This window comes from Anabrus simplex, chromosome X (assembly GCF_040414725.1).
Source record: "Anabrus simplex isolate iqAnaSimp1 chromosome X, ASM4041472v1, whole genome shotgun sequence".
In the NCBI taxonomy this organism is placed as follows: Eukaryota; Metazoa; Arthropoda; class Insecta; order Orthoptera; family Tettigoniidae; genus Anabrus; species Anabrus simplex.
Window position 1 is genome coordinate 183,999,286 of NC_090279.1, and position 20,706 is coordinate 184,019,991.

The window sequence follows — 20,706 nt, forward strand, 5'->3', positions numbered from 1 at the left end:
CCCGTAGGCGACCTGCGTGTCGTGATGAGGATGAAATGATGATGAAGGCGACACATACACCCAGCCCCCGTGACAGCGAAATTAACCAATTAAGGTTAAAATTCCCGACCCTGCCGGGAATCGAATCCGGGACTCCTGTGACCAAAGGCCAGCACGCTAACCATTTAGCCATGGAGCCGGACAGATTCTGAGAAAGATACTGGGACCCCAAAGAACAGAGGATGGATCATACAGAAAGAAAGGCAACCAAGAATTATATCTCAAGATGGAAAATATCTCAGATACCATCCGGAAGAACAGACCCATGTTCCTCGGACATACCTGCAGAATGAACTCAGGAAGGCTGACCAATCAGATAATAAGATTTTTTGGAGACCAGGAAAACTACAGTGCGCTGGTACCAGGAGGTGAAGAAGGACCTGGAAGAAATGGGAATACAAGGAACGGAAGTCAGCAACAGCGATCGTTACAAGTCGAGGTTCAAGGCCACAAAGAGGTTTGAAGATAAAGTTAGATCTCGTACCCAAGCGCCATGGACAGAAGAAAGGCGGAGAATGCAGAGTGAAAGGATGAAGGAGAACGGGACGAGTATTAAAGCCCAGAAACAGATGAAGCCGAATTAGAATTAATGTGGTCCATAGTTGGCCCAAAAAGGAAGAAGAAGAGATAGTGCACAAATGTGCAAAGTACCTACATTTTAAGACCAATATTCCTTACAAAACTTTGTAATGGACTTCAGTCTCTTCTCAAACCTCATGACATGATAGCCTATCTATCACACTGATTTTTGCATAACCAGCATATGCACTGAAAGTCTTGTTGATGGAAACTTTTGTTCCTACACTTTTTGTGGTGCAAACCATGCACTGTGAATTGATACTCAATTGAATTCCATTATACGCATAATAACTGGCACAATTCGATCCACGCCAACTCATTAGCTCCCGCTTTTATGTATAATAATGCCATCTGATTTATGCAGACCCACCTATCTCATCAAGGAATTCAATAAAATCTTAAGGAACCCCGATCTACCTGTACATGAATATCTACGAACTATCACCCAAAACAGATTACGTTCACAACATCCAACCTTACATAACGCCTTAGACATGGTTGCTACAGGCTGCAACCAAATTACAGAGTGGAAAAGATGATGGGAAGCAGCATGGAGATGCACCTGCACAGTATGTTCTCGAATACCAAACTTCCAAGCGGATCCAGCCTAAACTAGCACTGAAATGATGAAACCATCTTCAGCTGAATATAAAATGCATTCTTTAAAAAATTCAAAATAGCATTCCTCACTTGTTAATGAATATCACCATTGTTTTCTTCATGGTAAAATGGGTTATTAAAAAGCTTGCTGTGCACCAATTATTTCAGTAGAAAACGTAGGCATGCTATCTTGAACAATACATAGGATAATATTATTCTTGAGGAACTGGCGTGCTAGATGATATTATTATTTATATTCAGCTGAAGATGGCCTACATATAAAGCCAAAACTAGTACTGTGACTTAAAATATAACTGTATTTTTTATAAGTATAGTGTATTGATTAGTTGGAAACATACCCTCCTTGTATTTTAATGAATTGAGGACTCAACAATACGGAAAAAATGAAATTGATACCATACAATACCTGTTATATCATGTGAAGTTGTACCGGTACTGTGTTAGTTTTATTACTTTAGGCATTTATTTTCTGAATGCTTTTGTTGTTACTTTATTTTTCTTAGTTAATCACTGGCTAGTTGTCCGACTCGTTAGCTGAACGGTCCGCGTACTGGCCTTCGGTTCAGAGGGTCCTGAGTTCGATTCCCGGCCGGGTCGGGGATTTTAACCTTAATTGGTTAATTCCTATGGCACGGGGGCTGGGTGTATGTGTTGTCTTCATCATCATGAATGTAGCCAATCAAGAATTTCTGGAATTAATTTTCAACCAATCCCGTATTTCTTCTTCGATATTCAGTATAAACTTTTCATCCACCAATAAAATTGTGAGGGTGTGGCTGTTTTATTCGTGAAAGGTCTCGAACTTTCCCCGAGGGTTTATAAACTGCAGATTTTCTCGTCTCTTGGCCATTTTTCATCGTCATCTAACTAAGTGTGTGTGTCAAGCAGGGGGCGGGAGGCACCTCTTTCATCAGGCAGCAGTACTCTTTTCAAGTATTGTAAGAATGCCTCTAGGAGGCTTGATATCGTAAATTGGGAGCAAGAGCTCCATGTATTAGGGGATTTCTGCCCTTGTGTAAAATTGTAATCTTTGTAAAGTTGAGCTGAGAGCTCAGGTAATGTAAAGCGAGGGGCTGGAAGCCCTGGTTACTAAACAGTCGCTAAAGTTTGGGTTTTCTTGCTTTGTCTAAACCTTGTCATGGTACCTGATATGTCATTGTTATCTCACTAAGTGAAAAGTTGTTAAAGTTTTGTTATTTTTCGAAAAATATAACCTTTGTTAAAATTTTAAATTAACTTTGACTTTGTTGTTAGACCCATTCACCCCGGCACCTTCTTTCACCTCTGCTGATCCACGGGTAACCCCCGTAACAGTAATAATAATAAGCTGATTATGAGCAACAAACCGAACTGTGAACACTTGGCTAAATATTTCAAAGAACTGCTCAACTGTGATCCATCTCAAGAAAAACTGACGTTCCAGAAACCAGAAAGCACACTCCATGAATCAACCCTGCCAGATAAGAACGAAATAAAAGAAATCATCAAGAGCTTGAAAAACAACAAAGCATCTGGCACGGACTCAATTGTTGCTGAACTTCTGAAATATGCAGGTGATAACTTACTGGAACAACTTGAAACACTCTTTCAACAGATCTGGTCCACAGGAGAGATCCCAGAAGAATGGAGGGAGGCTATCATCCACCCCCTGCACAAGAAAGGTGACAAAATGAATGTCAATAACTACAGAGGGATATCACTTTTGCCAGTAGCCTACAAGATACTTTCTATAGCACTCAAGCATAGGATAGAAGGACATATAGATAAACAATTAGGAGAATATCAAACTGGCTTTCGAAAGGGGCAGTCATGTGCAGAACAGATTTTTACCATCAAGACCTTAATCAAAACTAAGACATTAGCAGCAGATAAGAAAGTGATAATGACATTCGTAGATTTCAAAACAGCATATGACTCCACTGACCGGGACACACTAATGGAAGTGCTTAAGGAATTTGGAATAGATAATAAGACAACCCTGATTCATCAAATACTAAAAAAACACACAATCGCAGGTAAAATTTTTAGGGGAACTGTCAGAGCCCTTTGAAATCAAAACAGGTTTGACACAAGGAGATGGCCTCTCTCCAATTTTGTTCAACTGTGTTTTCGAGAAAGTTATCAGGGAATGGCAAAAAGAAATGAGCAATTTGAACTTTCCAAAGGAATTACTGTAGATTAGATCACAAGAGAACCAGGCTTAAATTTGAATGCCTTGCATTTGCAGATGATATAGTCTTTTTTGCAGAGAATTTGCAAATTGCAACTAAGCAGATTGAAGTCCTCAAAGAAACAGCAGATAAAACAGGATGGCAAATATCTTTTGAGAAGACGGAGTACATGAACATACATAGCACTGACCCAACCTGGACAATGAGGACGAAGTATGGTGACATCAAAAGAGTTACAAAATTCATGTACCTAGGAGAGATTTTGACTCCAAACATGAATGAGAAAGCAGCAATTCAAGAACGTACAAGAAAGATGGAAACAGCATTTAGATTATGTCAGAACACCTACAAATCTAAGTCATTCTCCTACCAGGCCAAATTCAAGCACTACAGCACAATAGTCAAACCTGAATGTTTATACGTAGCTGAGACAATAGCCATGAAGGGACTCTCAGATTTGGAACAGAAAGAAAGGAGGTTCGTTAGATTCTTGGACCCAGAAAATCAACAGACAATTTATGTTTTGCATGAGACCAAACCAAGAACTATACCAACAATTTGAAAACATCACCACCACAATGAAAGAGAAGAGATTGATAATCTACAGACATATTAAAAGGATGGGATCAGAGAGACTCGCCAACAGGATCCTCACCTTCCAGGGGAACAGGAAGACACGAGTCCCATGGGTAAAAGAAGTCCACCGAGATTTAGAAAACTGTGGGATCATGGCAGAAGATATAACAAACAGAAAATTCTTCAGGCAGAGAGTTGCAGAGGTGAAGGACCTAGCTGATGAGAAAACGAGGAAGAATAGGGTATTCTTGGCAGAAGAATGAGCACAAGCAAGCCAACGGATGAAGGAATACTGGTGAAATAATAATAATAAATATAATGTTCTATTCTGTATTTTAAAATAAGTTACTTATGACTCGCTGATGGATATAAGATATACACTGACTATAATTTTGATATGTTAGACTATGCATTTGTTGATGTTAATTACCAGCAGTTGGTGATTCTGTTATTGATTATGAGATCTCATACTTATCGGCATGGACGGGTTCTGACTTAGATGCTGAAATCATTAGCACAGGCTTAGGAACTGGTCAAAATTTATTGAATTCAATTAACCCCATATGTTTTATTAAACCCGTATTGAAGGATGATTATTGCAGGTGGAGGTAAGTAAGGCAATGCAGCTCACCTCATATTTACTGCTTTCGCCGCTCAAATATCAGACTCTATCTCACATAGGCCTACCTATTCCTTAACGAAAGGGAGCTCTCTCACTAAAGCATAAGTTACGAGTAAAGGTGTGAATTTTGACATCCAAAAAGCACCTTTTAAGAACATCAAGTTAACCTTCCCTAGCTCTGCATGATGTTTGTACTTCAGATGCAGCCGTATGTTCTCTTCTTCTTCTTCTCTCTTTTTTTTTTTTTTTTACAAGTTGCTTTACTTTGCAATGACACATATAGGTCTTACGGCGACAGTGGGATAGGAAAGGGCTAGGAGTATGAAGGAAGCGACCATAGCCTTAATTAGGCCACAGTCCCAGCATTTGCCTGGTGTGAAAATGGGAAACCACAGAAAACCGTCTTCAGGGCTGCCGACAGTGGGATTCGAACCCACTACCTCCCGAATGCAAGTTCACAGTTGCGCACCGTATGTTCTCTAGCCTGTATGATACCATCGGAGATATTTCCAGTGAGAGGGTTCTGAAATGCTTTGTCATATAGCAGCATTCTCTCTCTCAGTGTAGCTTTGATGTACCATACTTGGGCAGGAAGGAGGGAAAAATTTTAAATTAAAGCCAACAGTGAGTTTAGTGTAATTGTCTCCCTGTTATTTTTTTTTAAACTGATCTGTAAGTCAAATACAGTAATAGGAACAGTTTCTTTGTAACACCATTGAGAATACAAGTCTACTTATGTAGCTAATTTAACTTTCCATGGTGGTTGAAACTTAGATTATATGCATTTATAAATGTATTATATAATATTGAATTAATAGATAAACCAAGATATCCGACTCGTTGGCTGAATTGTCAGCGTGCTGGCCTTCAGTTCAGAGAGTCCCGGGTTCGATTCCCGACTGGCTCGGGAATTGTAATCGCTTCTGATTAATTCTTCCGGCTCGGGGATTGGGTGTTTATGTGCGTCCCAACACGCTCCTCTTCATATTCACACAACACTCTACACTACCAACCACCACGGAAACACGCAATAGTGATTACATCCCTCCGTATAGGGTTGCCATCAGGAAGGGCATCCGGCCGTAAAACAGGGCCAAATCCACATGTGCGACGCAGTTCGCACCCGCGGTAGGAAAATAAGAAGAATGGATAAACCAAGATAACATTTACAAAAGGTGGTTATTAATAATCATTATTTTCAACAATCCAATTGATTTGCTCAGCAGTAGGGCCACGGGCTACTAGGCCTAATTTGGTCTCCGGAGATGGCATTCTTGAAATGGCTTTCCATGATTTCCCATTTCACCCGCGACCGTAGCCAAGGGGATTTTACTGGGGGTTAGAATCCCACCCCACATAAAATTTTTACAAAAGAAAATAAACAGAAATTGACAACAAACGAGAGAAAGTCGACTCACTGGGTTTCCTCTTTTGAACACTCATAACTGTACAACCAACTGATCTCTTGAATCTATTTCCTAATGAGCATCGAAAGTTGGATTTTAGATTGTAATCTGAACATACTAACTTACTTGCCGTAGAACTATTTACCTTGATTATATTGTTCTTGTTCTGCATTTTAATGAAAGATTTTGTAACATTATGAATGTCAACATAATTTATGCTGCTTCCTTCCCAAATTCCTACATATAATTTCTTTCTTGCTTAAACTAGTCCGAAGTTAGTGGTCAACTCATATATAGGAAGAATATCGGAGGTCAACCTCGATAGCCGGAGTGGCTAGCGTGCTGGTATTCGGACATGAGGGTCCCGGAATCCATTCCCAACTGGGTCAAGAAATTTTTATCGCGAATGGAAGATTCCCTTCGCTCTGGTACTGGATAGGCTACTTGTGTGTATATCCCACTGTTTATTTTAGGCTCCTCAACTCCTCTGTATGAAGGTTAGCGACAGGAAAGGCATCGGCTGTAAAACGTGCCAAATCCAGAATTCACCGCATGTCCAGAACCGTCTCACACTATTTCATGAGCGATTGAAGGAAAGGCTGGATCAAAGAGGATAGAATAGAGGGCTGGATTTTACTCTTAGTGTGACGTCATCCGCGCGAGCGAAAGGAGTTGGAAGGCGCCCTGTTAGAGAGTCAGTCCAGGGCGTCATCTAGGCCTATATATTTAAAAAAATATGAAAACTAAAGTCAGTTAGTCCGGCCATTCTATCCGGTCGTTCCTTATTTTTTTTAACTGTAAGGTAGATATTCATGCACAGATTTGTCATCAGGTACTATAAATCACTTAACTTCCGCCTTCCTCAAATTATTTGATTTTTTTCAATTATTTGTCTCTTTGGAGCAATCATATCTTTGGTTCTAATTGAGGTACGGAGTTCATTTTGGCCTAGGAACACTCAGTGGATCAAGTTCTTTCATTTCAGCTCTTAACCATTCAAATTGGTGGATTCTGAGGAAAGTTATGAGTGCACATTCAATTTGACGTCTAATTTCTTCAAAACTTTTTCTCATTGAAGCCATCATAATTATCTTTCGTTCTAATTGAGGTACGCAGTTCGTTTTGGTCTAAAAACACTCAGTGGATCGAGCTCTTTCTTTTGAGGTACCGGTAATCTATATATTAAATTTTTTATGAAAACTAAAGTCCGGCCATTCTATTCGGTCGATTTCCTTCATTTTTTAACTGAAAGGTATTTATGCACAGATTTGTCATCAGGTACTATAAATCACTTAACTTCTGCCTTCCTCAAATTACCTATTTGATTTTTTTTCAATTATTTGTCTCTTTGGAGCAATCATATCTTTGGTTCTAATTGAGGTACGGAGTTTATTTTGGTCTAAAAACACTCAGTGGATTAAGCGCTTCCCTTTTGAGGTAATAACTATTTAAATTGGTAGATTCTGAGAAAAGTTATGAATACAATTGTCTCCATGACGAAGGTCTTTGAGGGACTTTTTAACAGTTGTAGTGTTGTTCCAAGGAATGTTTAATTCAATTTCTTTGTGGGGTGTATTTCCAAGTGTTTTATTGACATAATATTACATTCTATTACCACAGCAGATCATGTGCTTTATTTCATTAACTCGAACCTTTGCAAATATATTCGTGAGGATAGTAACCAACAACACCATACCGTACTTTGTACATTGCGGGCGGAGCCAGCGGGAAACTGCTAGTAAACTGTAAACGCGGCCCTTCTCTCTCCTGGACATGGGTTGTGAAGACGTTCCCTGGTGTCGTTTCATTTGTATCGGTGAGTTCTAAAAGTACACGACAAAAGACAAATACCGGGACAGTACATTTTTGAGCAAATAATGTGCGAAGAAATGAGAAAAATTTGTTTCACAAAATCTCGCAACATATGGCCGATGAGTGGCTTCAAATTACATTTCATTTGAGAGAATAGAGCAGCATGTCAGAAATTCGAAAAGTCCAAAATCACCAATGCACAGCGTCAAGACACAGGTCGGAAAAACTTTTAAATTTAAGGCGGTTGATTGTCATCAGGCGCGTTCCGCTTCGAAGAATATGTCCCGCGTGGTTCCGCGCTACTGTACTAAAGCGCTAGCCAAGCACATCTGCAACCTCAGTGGCGGAAAGTTCCTTTGTATTCATAGGTTTTGCCTTGGAGACGTATAGATTTGTTTAGAATTAAGAAATGTTAACAAAAATATTTCGGATACATACTGACTAGCTTTTATCAAATACAGCTTTTATAAAATAGAGGTGATATTTCATTAATCGAGAATCGAAGTGAAATTCTAGGTAGTGCCGATGAAGCGATATCCGCATTATTCGATGCGACTTTCCGATTCTCCTCTGTGATTCGATCTAAACAAACCATGTGACAGCAGGTGTGATTTGTATCGGTGTCAGTTTGTTAGCAAAAGGAAATTTAAAAAGAAGCTTATGTTGTGTGAGATAAGTGATATGAGGAAGTTTGTTACCAATGCTATTCTCGACAGTTTGCATCTACTGCGTATTAGTTTAAACTTGGTAAGATATTACGTAATGCTTTCGTCGTAGGTTATGGTTTATATACGAGTGGGTGTTACCGCACCCAAATAGTGTCAAATGTTGTTGTGACGCGTTTGAAGTGCTTTGGGCATAATGTTCTCTCCAAATCGTCAAATTTTGTTACTCACTTCAATGTTATTTCTGGCTGAAAGTGTAGGTACTTACCAATTTACATGTAGCATTGTAGGAGTGACAGGAGAATTCCTTCATACCGTTAACATGGATTTTTTTTTTCAATCTAAATAAACCGGCAAATTTACCTGGACCGTCCTACATTTAGTTTTGACAGAAGGTAGAAATGGTAATATTCGGATTGGTGCGTAAACAAATCTTAGAACGGTTGAAGTGACAGTTATTTGTAAAACTTGTAGTTGGCAAGGACGATTTTTTTTCCGCGTGTGCAATATTCGGTGTGACGTTCGAGGTTTGGATTAGGGCCACCTGGATATTCCATTCAAGAATCAGAAAAAGGGGACGTAAATTAACAGTGCGTACATTATCTGCTATTACTTTCCACAGGTTTGAAGAAGACATACATAATATTGAACATAGAATATTGCTTCAAATGCTGCAAAAGACATGCGTCAGTGTTTTTTCTTGTTTTTTTGTTCAGTATTTTAGTTGGATTTTCCTTGTACCTACGTGTTGTCTCTAAGTTTTCCTTGTGCCTACGTCGTAGATATACCGTGTGGATAGTAAGTTCTGTAGCTTCTGCAGCACAATATTTAAAACAAAAACAAAAAGATATAATTTGTAAATTGTAAGAACAGAAATATGCATGAAAGTCTGTCTATTTAAAAATATTAATAGGGAGCATTTTATCTTTAGTATGAAAATGTTTCATTTTCACATTTTGACATGTTCTCTGCTTTAAGTGCAACAGCCAAATGTCTAGCTTCAGCATTTAAGACTTCAAGTATCTTCTTTTACCTGTGTAAAGGTATAGCAACTGTAGATTGTATAAATCTGTCAAAAAATGTTTATCATATAATTTCTGATTTGTATTTAAGTGCTTAGTGTACAGCATGTTTAGTTGTTGTTTATGCAGAAGCAATGTCAAAGTTGTGTGTTTATGCAATCTATGATAGAGCAGCTGTAATTATTTAGGTGTGGGAATTGTGTGGGTTCTTGAAACATTGTAACAAGGTACTGTTTCTGCACGTCCCTTGAATCAGTGTGGGAGAAATCCCGGAGTGAATCTCTCACAGATTTGCGATCAAAGCATTCAAGACTGTTTGGATTTCCAAACAATATAGCTTCCTAGACCCTTCATAGAACTTAGTTAGATAATTGATTGTGAATAGGAATTTCTGCAGTTGCTTCCTTTTGCTCTGTACTTCCGCCATACTGTATCTTTATCATTTGTAATATCTAAAGCTGTCTCTTTTCAGATTCGACTTGGTTAATTTATAACTTTTAGGTTCTTCGGTCTGCCAAAACCAACTACCTGAAAAAGAAAACACATGCTAACAGTATTATATTGAATAAAATACCACCTTAATTAAATTAATGAATTAAAATTAATGACGTTTCATTCTTGAAATACAGAACACTTGGATACTTAGAAAAATATAAACATTTTTTTTTTCTATTTAAATACTTAGGAACTTTAAATCTGGAACATAAAAACCCAAACCAAATGGTGCAACAGCCCTGAACGGCCATGGCCTGCCAAGCGAACGCTGCTCAGCCCGAAGGCTTGCAGATTATGAGGTGTCATGGGGTCAGCACAAGAAATCTTCTCTGCCATTCTTCCTGGCTTTCTAGACCAGGATCTGGAACTTATCTTAGAGGAATTCATTAAGATAAGTTCCAGATTTCAAGTTCCTAAGTATTTAAACAGAAATGAACATAAATGTTTATAAGTTTATCTTCTTACAGTTGGTTTTATGTCGCACCAACATGCATAGGTCTTGTGACGACAATGGGATAGGAAAGGACTAGGAGTGGAAAGGAAGCAGCTGTGGCCTTAATTAAGATACAGCCCCAGCATTTGCCTGGTGTGAAAATGGGAAACCACGGAAAACCATCTTCAGGGCAGCCGACAGTGGGATTTGAACCCATTATCTCCCAAATGCAAGCTCGCAGCTGTGCGGCGTTAACCACACAGCCAACTTGCTCGCCCTCAGAAGTACAATTACTTTTATAACCTAATAAAGAACAGCACTCGCCATTGTCCATTGCTGAAATAGTTCCTTGTATTTCTATTGGCCAACGTGAAAAGGGTTACGACATCATTGCCATTAGTTATTATAATTAGATTGCATTACCAACTCTGTTAGAACAAAAACACAAATAGAACACATGGCAGTAAAGGAAACAGTGTGGAATATAGAACAGCAAATATTCGCAAGAACGTGTCAAATCGAATGCACTGCACTCGCCCACATAGAATGCTCTGCTATCGCTCTAGGCAAAATAGAATACACTGTTATTATCCTACAGAATGTTAAATTCCTAAAACCTGCTTTGCAGCCCTAACCTGGGGACTTACGTTCCCAGACCCCCTTTGCTTGGTCACAGTCCAATCGTTTTGTCGCTAACTGGACCTACCGGTAACCTATACAGACCAGTCACTTTGTCACTGACCCGAAATATTCATTTTTCGCCACTGTCCAACATAGAAAGAGCTGCTACCGCCCTGCGTAATGCTAGATAACTTTAAGCTGCGGCTTTACACCAGGTTACACTTATTACAGTCCAATAGTTTTGTCACTAGCCAGAATGATAAATTAATTCAGCTACAGAATGATCTTAGTTCCTCAGTAAACAAGTTGGCAGCGTTATTGACTGGCTCAACTACGTCCTTCGCGAGAAGCAAACAAAGACAGTCATTCTGCGCGTAGCTGAATGTAGCGAGTACTAGGTGGCAGGGGGTCAACTAGTAATACGTTTTGATATGTCCTCTCCGGTCTAGAAAACCAAGAATAACGGCCGAGAGATTCGTCGTGCTGACCACACGACACCTCGTAATCTGCAGGCCTTCGGGCTGAGCAGCGGTCGCTTGGTAGGCCAAGGCCCTTCCAGGGCTGTAGTGCCATCTGGTGGGTATGTCCTGTGCTTCAAGAGCAACAACCAAATGTCTGGAATCAGCGTTTTAGCTGACTACTCGCTGGACCAGCCAGTTATCACGCTGCTTGTGCAGAAGGTTTATTTTCTTGCTGCCACTTTACAGATTACGTGAAGGACTTAAAAGTTGCTGTTCATGCTAAACTATTTCATCAATGGTTTCAGAAAAGGTAGTTAAAAACTTGATTTTATATTTTATTACTCAGAAGGCCCTTCATCATGACATTTTTCACTCACAAATTCCATGAACAGACTTGAACTTGTTGTTTATGCAAAATTGTTTTCTCAGCTTTACGGATAAAGAGTGGTTGTGAATGTGATTTTGTATTATTTCTCAGACACCCCTCCATCGTGGTGACGTTCAGAATTAGGTGTACTATCTCGTGTATGGACTCGAAACATGTACCCTATATAAGAAGGCTAATAGTAAAACTCAGTCAATAGAAATGAAATTCATCAGAACAATGAACCAAAACACCAGGCAAGACAAGGTTAGAATGAAGTAAACAGGAAGGAGGTTGGCATCAAAATACCTGTTGCTGAGCTTTTAGGAAGATGCAGCTTACAATGGTTTGGACATGTTACGAGGCCAGTTGGGAGGCCAAGGAATCTATGGATACACACAGTGAAATTGGAGGTCAGCAGGAGGAATGTCAAGTGGGACGACGTAGAGGGACAGAAACTATACTTTGACAGGAAGAAGTGGTGAGCACTCGTATACTACATATGGGAAACTGGAAAATTATCTTCGTAATATTTTCCCAGGCATGTCTTCTTTATAACAGCAAAAGGAGTGTCCAGATTTTTTTTTTTTTTTTTTTTTTGTAAAAATAAGGAAATGTCCTCTTTCTTTTTAGTGAGGAAGAAAAAATAAATTTTGAAACAAAATTACTGATATTTTCCTTGTTCTGTCATCAGCCCGAGTTATTGCATTGTTAGCTCACTCTGTGGGTAAGGCAGAATAAAGTCTGTTCAGCATTCCGTATTGTATGATGTTGGGCTATTAAAGAGCTCTTTCACAACTAAGTATTAGACGCGCAGGTCGCCTATGCGGCGTCAACTCGAAAGACCTGCACTTGGCCTCTTCGGAGGCCACACGCCATTATTATTACAACTAAGTATTATTTATTTTCCACCTTGTTGATACATTAGTTGCTTAAGGCAACTTAATGGTTAAAAGTGGTACATGTTTCGTATATTATTAATATCTCAGCCACATAACACTGTTTAGATGAAAAATTCATATATTGACAAAGTATCAGTGCTTTGAGAGAAAGTAGTCCTTAAAAGCACCATAAGAAGATTTAAATGTTAATATTAAAAACAAAATACTCGTGAGAAAATATTTAATTTATTTTTACAGTTGAAAGCTGTTGTCAAGGAAACATTTGTACAGGGTGCGGCAGAAATACCTGACGAATTTCAAACGTAAATTACTCGGCAACGCAACAAGCCATTTAAAGATTTATTGCACATTTGGAAAGAGTAGTGTTTGCCATTTGCATCACATACACATACAACTAGGTTTTGAAAATAATGTCATCCAAATGCCGACCGTCCTGTTCGATGCACCTCTGAAGCCTCTCCCTGAAGTTCTGCATGACTCGCTTGAGCATGTCTTGTGGTATTGCCTCGATTTCTTCACGGATGTCATCTTTCAGGTCATGTAGTGTTGTGGCTTATGTCGGAAGACGCAATCCTTCAAATATCCCCAGAGAAAGAAATCGCACGGGGCAAGGTCAGGTGAATGGGCTGGCCATGGAACGTCACCCCGTAAGGAGATGAGACGTCCTGGAAACATTTCTCTGTTACAGTTCTGTCCTCCTCTTCAAAAAAGTAAGGGCCTACAATTCCAAAATCAGTGACAGTGCACTAAACAGTAACACGCTCGCTGTGGTGTGGTCGCTCATGGAGCTGTTGAGGATTGGTTGCAGACCAGTATCGAAAATTTTGTTTATTAACGTAGCCTGACAAATGAAAGTGTGCTTCATCACTTGCCAGGACACTTGTCAGCTGCTACAGCTTCGAGGATAGTCTCACAACACGCTCTGCGGTTGGCCCAATCACGTTCACAGAATTTCTGAACTCGCACCATTTTGTACGGATGGAACTTCATACCTGCGTGTAAAATCCTCCTTACGGTGCGATCCGAGGGTCCCTGAGCACATGAATGGCTACGCACCGAACGTTGAGGAGATTGCGTAACGGTGTCTCGCTGCATGGACGGTCTCTGGTGTTCGGCCGCTACAAGGCCTACCAGGCGGCTTCGTTTTCACACAAAGCACTTTTTCTCAAACTGTTCCTGCTCGGAACTTTCTCATGTCGACCTAAGCCAAAGTGTCTGCGAAACAAACGCTGTGTTGTGATAACAGAGTCAGCATTTTTGAAATAATTCTCAGTCACGAAACCTCGGTGTTCACCACACGACGCCATGCTAGCGACTGGCTGGCTGGCTGACTGACTAGCCCGGACGAGATGATGCACATGTTCTCCAAGGCCAAGATCGAGCGCACCACAACAAAAACATCTTTTTGAAAGCTGTGGCTAATACGACCTTTAGTTCGCTCCAATGTACTGTATGTGACATAAGTGGCAAACCCTGCTCTTTTAAACTGCGCAACAAAATTGTGAATGGCTTGTTGGGTTGCCGACTTATTTACGTCTGAAATTGGTCAGGTATCTGGCGCACCTTGTACAATAGTCCATAGAGAATATGTCCTGATGAATATTCCTTCCTTAAAAAAGTTCATGTTAAAAAACAAAACAAGTAAGCCAATTTATAAATTAAAAATTATACATTTTTTTAGTAATTGTCAAATTGAAGAAATCTAGGTTTCATAAAGTGGCTCTTATTACTGTTGGAGATGATATCACTAATTCCTAGTTGTCAATTCTATTTAAACCTGCTTTCCTCTGGAACAGTACCTCTGGGAAACGGGCAAAGCAGGTATAAAAAGTATTGACAACTAGGAATTAGTGATATTATCATCTCCAATAGTAATAAGAGCCACATTATGAAACCTATATTTCTTCATTTCAACAATTACTAAAAAAAATTATTTTTTAAATTTATAAATTGGCTTTTCATTTTAATTTTTTCTTTTGCAACATATTTGAGGCATTTTACGTTTAAAAACTCAGTTTGATGTTCTACGAGAAAACTAGACTAAAGCTTAAGATTTTAGAGACAGTTTGTATTTCTACAGCTTCCATCCTTTTAATTCACACATATTAAAAGTGTAAAATCTCCTTACTTTTTCATGATCAAAACACACCATTATTTTTACGTGGTTTTGTGCAGACTTTTGTTTGTATTCATTCATTATTGTTGAAATAGCTTCTTAGAAAAACAATAATTCATGTTTTCCATCAAGTATTTCTCATTGTAAAACACCTAAAACTTACATTTTCCTGCAGGTTAAATTTCAGCATTTTCAGAGGACTTTCCCCTTTCTGGTCTGAGAGTTGGTGCAGCCTGATTCTCCCTATTTTCATGTCTGTTACTTCTGACTTCAGGCTGATTGGATCCTCAAATAACACTACCAAAGGTTATGTGGTTAGAGGGAAACCGCAACAACCGATGATGGCACGAAAAGGGGGCACACTAGGCAAGATGAGGAGTGAGGTAGTTTGCCATTGCTTTCCGCACTGGGCGAGAAAGTGCTATTGTAGCAAGACTAACCCTTTTGTAACACTTGGACACACTGGTCGTGCTCTGAATGTCTCCCACACCCCAGCAGCTTCCATATTGTCACAGCCATGGATGAGACTGGGACTTCAGTGGAAGCTACACTTCGCTCAACCGCACCATATCATTTTGAACTATTACTCTTTCCCATCATGTGTTGTTACCACTATGTAATCTTTCCTTATTTCGATAGATGGCAACTCATACGTTAGTTTAGGTCTAAGCATTTCTTTTCTGCCCCGTCTTGTTGGGTTATCTTTCTGGTTGGTGGGGTGTGGAGATTGACTTGAGAAGATGGAAGGATTGGATTTCCAAGTAGCCTTTGTGGCATATAAAAGATATTTTAAGCGATTCAAGATGTCTGTACATATCTTGGCCTTTCGAGAATGTTAATTGCTTATGTAATCAAGGTATTTATTTTTCTTTAATCTTCTCTTGGTTTTATTATTGCTTCGTTCTGTGCTCACCATGGTTTGGTTAGAAAGGGTTCCCTCATTACATGTGTTTCTAATTTATTTGTGTGTTAACTTTACTTTTACACGCTTTACACACACGGTTTTCGGAGCCAATGAGGTGCCGGAATTTAGTTCCGCAGGAGTTCTATTACATGCGAGTAAATCTACCGGCATAAGGCTGATGTATCTAAGCACTTTCATATACCATCAGACTGAGCCAGATACGGTAACTTGCTGCTGCATATTGAGCGCCATTTTGGTTAATAATGTAACCAACTTTGTTGTTGCCTTGTTGTGTGTCGATAGTAAGGAGCCTTGACTCTCCGATGGTGTCTTTCTTCCATCTGTAGGAGTTATAGTCAAACGTCAGCGATCGATCAAACATACAGCCGTATTTCTGGCTCGCCCTATACATTGCAAATGTACAGTCGTTCAAAACAAGAATGAGCGCATGGTATTGTATAAGTTCCTCGCAGGTGAACTCTTCTCAGAAACAGTTTAATCCGTACCGTTTGCTATGGGTGTCCACAAGGTTTGTATATACATGGGAGGTGAAAAATTAATTCTGATAAAATATGAAATTCGAGGAATATGCAAAACCATGCATGCCCCCCCCCCTTTTTTTTTTTTTTTTAAGCAACTGTAACTTACATTTATTCAGTGCTTTGTTTTTGCACACCCTAGAGGCAAGCATGGAATCCCAGAGTAGCAAACACTTATTTCTTAAATTTTTACACCCCCTCTCTTAATACCTAAAGAGTTAAATGTATCATGGTGTTTACATTTTCCAAACTCATTTTGATTGTTTCTTTAATTGTTTTGTCTCAGAATTGTTTTCATAATTTAGAATTCTGAAAGAGTACATTTTATATTGGTGTACAATATTGCAAAAGGTTGGGATTTTTTGTTAAGTTTCTGGTAAAGTTTCAGTTTGATAACTCTAAAATCAAGAATTTACTACATATTCCCTGAACATCTGCATTCTTCACTAAAATCCCCTGACACTTCTAGAGGTTAAGGAGTAAGACAAGGAATACATTATTATAGAAGACCATAGCTCAGGATACTGGCCCCGCGGTGTAGGGGAAGCGTGGCTTCCTCCTACCCGCAGGCCCCGGGTTTGATTCCCATCTAGGTGAGGGATTTTTACCAGGATCTGAGGGCTGGTTCGATGTCCACTCAGCCTACATGATTACAATTGAGGAACTGTCTAACAGTGAGATGGCAGCCCTGGTCTGAAAAGCCAAGAATAATGGCCGAGATGATTTATCGTGCTGACTACACGTCACCTCGTAATCTGCAGGCCTTCGAGCGGAGCAGCGTTCGTTTGATAGCCCAAGGCCCTTCGGTGCTGTTGAGCCATTGGCTTGGTTTTGGGTAGCTCAGGATGATGTACACAAAGATTGTCTCCTCATTGTTTGTGTCAGAAAGTGTTGATTTCAGATTTTTGTTTAGAGATTTATTAATTAAGAAACTTATAGTTGTCATTTCTTTCTTTTTTTTTTTTTCCCTCTCTTTTCAGAGTACTGAGTGAAGCGGCAGAGATGACAGCTGTTGTTGAGTGAGGGAGCAGAGTTATTCTTCTTGTGTTACTACAGTTTATGGTAATTAGTATGCCTTTGTTACTAAAATTAAACCTCATCCTCCTGCTGCTTTTGTTATTGTCAGTTCATAGTTTTTGTTGCAGCTCTTCATACCAGCTTAACTTGTGTCAAGAGTCTAATGCAGTGATGGCACATGCAAGAAAACAGATGGGCTCTAGTTTTTCATAAAACCTTCCTAAGGGGTATAAAAACCAAGCAGACAGATAGTCAGAAAATATAATAATACTCTCACTGGAGTAGGTTGTTTTATTTCTTTTTTTTTCCTCCAGAGTTTGTACAAAGTCTCTTTAACAAGGCTTTCCCCACTCTATTTCACCATATTGTAACAAACACAAGTTAAGACACGCACACAGATTTCACACCTCTTACCTCGCAACTCGATCATATACCAAAGAATGATGAGCATCTCAGCTCTTGTACAGAATACATAAGCCTAGTCAATTCTAAACCACTAGTTAAGAAGCCAGTGCTTCAAGTGTTTGCCTCGCTTGGAGTGCAGCCCCACAACTCGGATAAATGTGCAACTTGGATGCCTCTTTGTGACAAAAGAATGCCTCTTCTTCTGAAATCAAAGATATACTGAACCATAGCACGTCCAGTTGCGCTATACAGTGCGGAATGCCGACCGTCTAACAAAAGCACTGAATGCCAATTTCACGCTGTAGAGATGCACATGCTTGCTGATTGATCAGCATTTCCTTAGTCTACCACATCAGTAACGACACAATTCGTCAGAAAACGGGCATCACGCTAATTATGGAGAAAGCGCGGGAAAGGTGCCTTTGATAGTATGGCCATGTTCTGCGTGCTGCACCTGGCAGAGTTGCCAACCTCTCCTTCCACTTTAATGTCAACAGTGTACGCTCGCTTGGCGACCGAAAAAGCACTGACTATGTGCTGTCAAAGAGGATATGAGGGCCATTGGCTTGAGGCCATATGACTTGCAAAACAACGCTAGGTAGAAGTACTAGTTTGGAAGAAGTTTGAGTTTAAAATTATTGAGGCTGTCTACAAAAGAGGTTTTTATTGGTTGTTTGCTAAAAATGTGTTGAACACAATAGATTCAGAATGGGATTTTGTTTCATCTTTGTAGGTAAGGTAAGGGTTATTCTGCCCGAAGGCAGGTCCGAACCTCCGCAGAGGTGTTCCTGAGCCGGAGTTTACGTGCGGTAGGGTGGCCAGTTCCTTTCCGCTCCTCCATTCCCTTACCCCCCACCAACAGCGTGTGGCAACCCATTCAACTCTTGACCACGCCCAATGTTGCTTAACTTCAGAGATCTCACGGGATCCGGTGTTTCAACACAGCTACGGCCGTGTTTCATCTTTGTCATATACTCTTTTTAGGTAGAACTGATATTTCTGGAGGTAATGTGAAAGTTTGTGAAAATTGTAATAATCAAGAATATCTCCCTTAGTATACCTTCAAAAATATCTTTCTAATTCCTGTATCAGTATTTGAAGTGAGCAAATTTCTTTTCTTAAGAAAGGCCTTCTTTGCTTGTGCTAGCCTGCATTTTATGTCCTCTTTACTTCTGTCATCGTTAGTTATTTTACTATCCAAGTAACAATATTTATTTACTTCCTTTAAGACTTCGTTTCCTAATCTAATATTACCTGCATCACCTGACTTTATATGACTGCACTCCATGACTTTTGTTTTGGACTTACTTATTTTCATCTTGTACTCCTTACCCAAGGCTCTGTCCATACCAATCAGCAGTTTCTCTGCAGTCTCAGATAAAATGACAATATCATCGGCAAATTTCAGGGTTTTGATTTCCTCTCCTTTGATTGTAATTCCCTTTCCGAATTCTTCTTTGATTTCCTTTACTGCCTGTTCTATATGAATATGCTTGTTGTAGGTGTAAAAATAAAATATTAACTGTGGTAACTTAATTTGTTCTGTTCCAGGAGGAGCTCCGCCTGCCCTCAACATGAGTACAACAATTGACATGCTGCCAGATGACGTCTTGCTGACTATCTTCTCGTACTGTTCCCATCACAGTCTAGTCACGTCCATCCAGTACGTGTGCAGGCGATGGCAGCAGGTGTCTAGGAGCAGGAGTCTCTGGAATTACATCGTATATAAACCTGACGGCCACATCAGCAAAGCCCACATCACGGAGATGCTGAAACTGTCGCCCAAGTTGCAGGTGGTCGATCTCTCGGACCATATCTTTATTAGCGAGGAAGTGTTTAGGATACTGGGTGACCACTGTCCAGACCTACGAGTGTTGCGCCTGTGCGAGCGTACCAATGTGGAACTATCAGTATTCAAGTACCTGATTACAAAATGTCCTAACATTGAAGAGATTACGGCACCTTTGGATTACACTGATTTTAGGATGTTGAATATCTTTACAGGACTTGTTCATCTGAAGACTTTGATCGTGAAAACCACCTTTGCAAGCTTTGGAGGGTTAAGTATTATTTCGTCAAATTTTCCTAACCTAGAACATTTAGAACTTCAGGGTGTTGAAGTTAGCAACTCGGATCTGGAGTGTTTAATTAGAAACAAGAAGCATCAATTGCACACACTGAGGATCCCGTGCATCATGCGTGATGGTTCCTGCGTTCTGCCGCATCTCTCTTTGTGCCGAAAGCTGAAGTCTCTGTCTCTGGATAATTCATGCAGAAGTCTAGACAAACAACCAGAGGCATTACCGGTCTTCACGAATATATCTTCATTGACAATTCACGGCGGAAGCTTTTCTAGTGACGTTTATTGTGCTGCTTTCTTCAGAATATTCTGCCAAGTCGTGAAGTTGCAGATTTCGTTCTGCGAAGCTTACGACGACGGGATCATTGAAGTAATAGCTCGGCACTGTCCGTTGATCCAGAAGCTGACTTTTGATGGTGGTTTTGTGAGTGATGAAACGTTGAGGAGGTTACATTCTCTGAAACAGTTGAGATGTTTGACTGTAAGATGGTACAGTGACATAACGGACAGCGGACTGAAGTACCTACAAAACGTTTCAGGATTGATGTGCCTTAGATTTTTTCAGTGCGGTCGGCTCACCGGAGAAAGCGTCGACATATTGTCTCATTTCAGGAAGCTTCAGATTTTAGAATTTTATCAATGTAGGGGAATGTTTGGTATTTCTCAGGATACTATCAGAATGAAGTTGCCTCATGTGAGAGTGACTTTAAACAACTGATATTATTTTCTGAAGTTACACGATTAAGGTTTGTCATCCCCGAGTACTTACGGGAAGGCTTTGCATATTGGTAAATTTTATTAGACAATAATATACCATCCTTGGCGATATCATTAGGCTATGCACAGGCATTCTTAT